Below are 3744 nucleotides of genomic sequence, written 5' to 3' on the forward strand. Positions count from 1 at the left end.
TATTTGTAATACAAAGACAAATTTCTTCTATGAAAGATAGTTACTGAAAAAATCAAATTAATAATTATCAATATTTAGCTTGAATATTCACAATTAACAAAGGTAAAAAATTTAGGCCATTGCTAACAAAATTGTTTTCCTGATTTCTTTCTTGGTGGGTTCACTACTGATGCACAGGAATGCCATTGATTTCTGTGTGTTGATTTTTAACCTGTCGCTATGCTGAAGTCATGAATGCTAAGTCTTCTACTGCAGTTTCTTTCTTTTTGAGGGGGTTTCTATATAAAGAAATCATACCAACTTCAAATAGAGATATTTTAGCTTCTTCTTTTCCTATTAGTACACATTTTATTTCATTCTCTTGTCTGACCACTCTAACAAAATTTCAAGTGCTATGCTTGTGTTTCCTTCATCCAGTTCGATGGAGGCTTATCATTTATGGCTCTTATCAATTTGAAGTAAGAAAGTTTTATACTTGTTCTAGGCAATGCTTTCAGCATGAGTGATGCTGGATTTTATCAGAGGATTTATCTGTATTTATTGTGATGATCTGTAATTTTATCTTTGATTCTACTTATGTGGCCTACTGCATTTACTGTTGTATGTATGCTGATCCATCCTTCAATCATTGGGATCAACCCAAATTGGCTATGGTATATGAAACTTTTAATGATTTGTTCAATTCTGTTTGTGTCTAGTTTATGGAGGATTTTTACATATATATCCATCGTGGTATTATTAGCCTGCCATCTCATTGTGTGTATGTGCTTGTGTGTGACTGTGTAGCTTTACTTGTTTTTTATGAGAGTATTTATTTTCTTTAAAATACATGTAATAATTCCCCAGTACCACAAAAAAAAAAATGTAATAGTCATCTGGCAGGAGAGACGCTGTGATCACAAATGTTGTTTTCCCAGGGCAAGGCTTATCCCTTACACACAGGATGTGCTGAGCCCTGTGATTTCCCAAATGTAAAAAACCCAACTTTTTGTTGTAGTAGGGTACTGTGTTCACACTGTCCTCTGAAAATAAAACAATTCATGTAAAATTTGACTAGTATGCATGTGCATGAGCAGTATAAAGATTCTTATCTAAAGTTCTAGTAAAGAGAGTTGGCCAAATAGCTCAGTGGATTAAAGTGCCTGCAAGAAGGTGCAGGGGCCAGAGATTGGATCCCCGGGCCTTTTGTGGCAGCTCTGCTCCCAGAGTGAGCTGAGATGGCAGTAAAGATTGGGTGTGGTGGCGTATGCCTGTAATCCCAGCTCTTGGGAGGCTGTAAACAGGTGAATAACTATGATTCCAATCTAGTGGTGAGACCCTGAACACCCTGTAGATCTTTCCCTAAAATACAAAATAAATAAATAAATAAACAATAAAGTACTAGTAAAAATTAGAAGTGAAACATTTTATGCTTAGCTATTCTTGAAAAATAGAATTTTGATCACTGCATTAATTTCATTCCATTATTTTTATTATTGAATTAATTTCATTGGTATATTCAGGGTTTTTGTATCTTCTTGGTTCAACTGTGGTGAGTCATACGTGTCTACGAACTTACCCATTTCATTCAGTTTTCCAATATGTTGAGATACAACTTTACAAAAAAAAAATTAAACACATAGTAATAAATTCAACCAAGGAGAAATATTTCTGTGATAAAAATTACTGAACTCTGAAGAAAGAAATTAAAGAGAATGTTAGGAAATGGGGATATATTCCCTGTTCCTTGTTAGGAACATTTACATTGATATAATGACCATAATATGAAAAGAAATTTATATATTTAATAAAGTCATTAAAATAACATCTATATTCTCCATGGAAACAGAAAAAAATGAACTAAAATTGATGTGGTAAGAGAGTGGCACAAGCAACCCTGTACAAAAAGACTAAAACAGGAGGCATTAAAATGCTGCATTTCAATTACTAATTCAATCTATAAGAATAAAATAGCATGATATTAGCACAAAAATAGAAACACAGTGAAATAGGAAAGAAGACAAAGAAACAACCTCATACAAATTGAACTCTTATTTTTGATGAAGGCCTCTCAAAAACAAGTTTGAAAAGTCATCTCTTTATTAATAACTACTGATACTCAATAAGCTGGGTAATGATGATCAGAAGGTTGAAATCAAATCCATATTACTAACCCTGTAATAATAAAGAAAAAGTCAAAATGGATCAAAGAACTATGCACAAAAACAGAAAATTCTGGAAGATAACTTGCAGAACATGCTGGAAGATAACACAGGGACAATAGTGCAGGCAAAGTCTTCCTGAACAGAATTACAACAGCACAGGAAAGAATAGCAAGGAACCAAACATGGGTTAAGCCACAGGACAAAGCTTCTACATAGAAGACAAGCAAACATTAGGGTGAAAAAGTAAACTATAGAAAGAGAACGTGTTTTGCAAGATACTTATTTAATAGAAAGCAAAAATCTAGAATATATAAATAAGAAAAATCATTGGATCCAAAAACCAAGTGATCTTATTCAAAGAACAGTCAAATTAATTGAGGAGATATTTATCCTAAGGAGAAGTAGATCTGACCAATAAATACATGATAAAATATTCATTTTATCATGTATTTATTTGTCATTTGTATTTCTTCCTTTGAGATGTGTGTGGTTTGTTACTCTTTTTCTTTCTTTGTTTCTGCTATTTGTTTTCACTCTTTAAGTGAATTAAAGGACCTGCTTAATAGCTCAGCGAATCAAAGTACCTGCAAGGAGACACAGGGACCTGGCTTGCAGGCCGACCCCCGGGACATGTTGAGCCAGCAGTTGAGACTGGGTGTGGGGGTACACACCTTTAATCCCAGCACTTGGGAAGCTGTAAACAGGCGGAGTCCGATCTAGTAGTGAGACCCTGAACACCCTGTAGACCCTTCCCTAAAATATAAATAAATAAATCCATAAATAAATAAAAATAAAATAAGATGAATTAAAAATATGAAAAAATATTCATTTTTACCCATTAGATTTTTCCACAGAAACAATTCTGAGATTCCATCTTCAATCAGAATATTTATCAATGAAAATACAATAAAGAACAAATGCCGATTAGGATGTGGAAGAAACACTGCTGGTGGGAATGTGAACCAGTGAAACTATTGAAATTAGTGTGACGATTTTTCATAAAACTAAAATCACAAACTCCATTTAACCCAGGAACACCTAAACTTGATGTCTTCCTACAAGAATTAGACGTATTGCAGTGCAGCGGTGCGTGCGTGCCATGTTTATAGTGGCTTAATAGGAGCCAAGTCCTGATGAAAGACCCTAAACCCATCAGCAGAGGAAGTGGATATGGAAAATTTGGAATATACAAAGCACAATACCGTTTAACTATAAAGAAGAATCAAATCACAAAATTTGCAAGAAAGTAAGTGGACCACAACATCATTATATGAAGTGGAGTAAATCATCCATAGGAAATGAAATATCACGTAGTTTATCTCATTTGAGAGGACGAGTAAACATAGATAGATCAATCACTGAGATAGATAGATAGATAGATAGATAGATAGATAGATAGATAGATAGATAGATAGATATCTTAGAGATTGAAAAATATACAAAATTAAATCAATGTATGTTAATCATAAAAAAGATCAAGGATGTTTTTAGTAAAAATATATACACAAATATGCTTATTTTGTACTATAAAATAATAAATTAGACACTTGCACATCTAAAATATATTGATATTACTTTTTCCTTGCTTTTGATTACCTAT

At 33.1% G+C, this 3744-nt stretch overlaps 1 protein-coding gene and 1 non-coding gene across 2 annotated transcripts in view; both read left to right on the forward strand.

Annotated features, from left to right (window-relative positions):
* LOC101560671 (kelch-like protein 1) overlaps nt 1-3744 on the forward strand; it is a 494908-nt gene that overhangs the window by 163526 nt on the left and 327638 nt on the right. The gene's annotated exons all lie outside the window — the stretch shown is intronic.
* Nucleotides 868-1025, forward strand: LOC111815260. The gene has a single exon (XR_002819988.1). It is a non-coding gene; the product is annotated as a U1 spliceosomal RNA (small nuclear RNA).

This window comes from Octodon degus, unplaced genomic scaffold (assembly GCF_000260255.1).
Source record: "Octodon degus isolate 3935 unplaced genomic scaffold, OctDeg1.0 scaffold00013, whole genome shotgun sequence".
NCBI classification, from domain to species: domain Eukaryota; kingdom Metazoa; phylum Chordata; class Mammalia; order Rodentia; family Octodontidae; genus Octodon; species Octodon degus.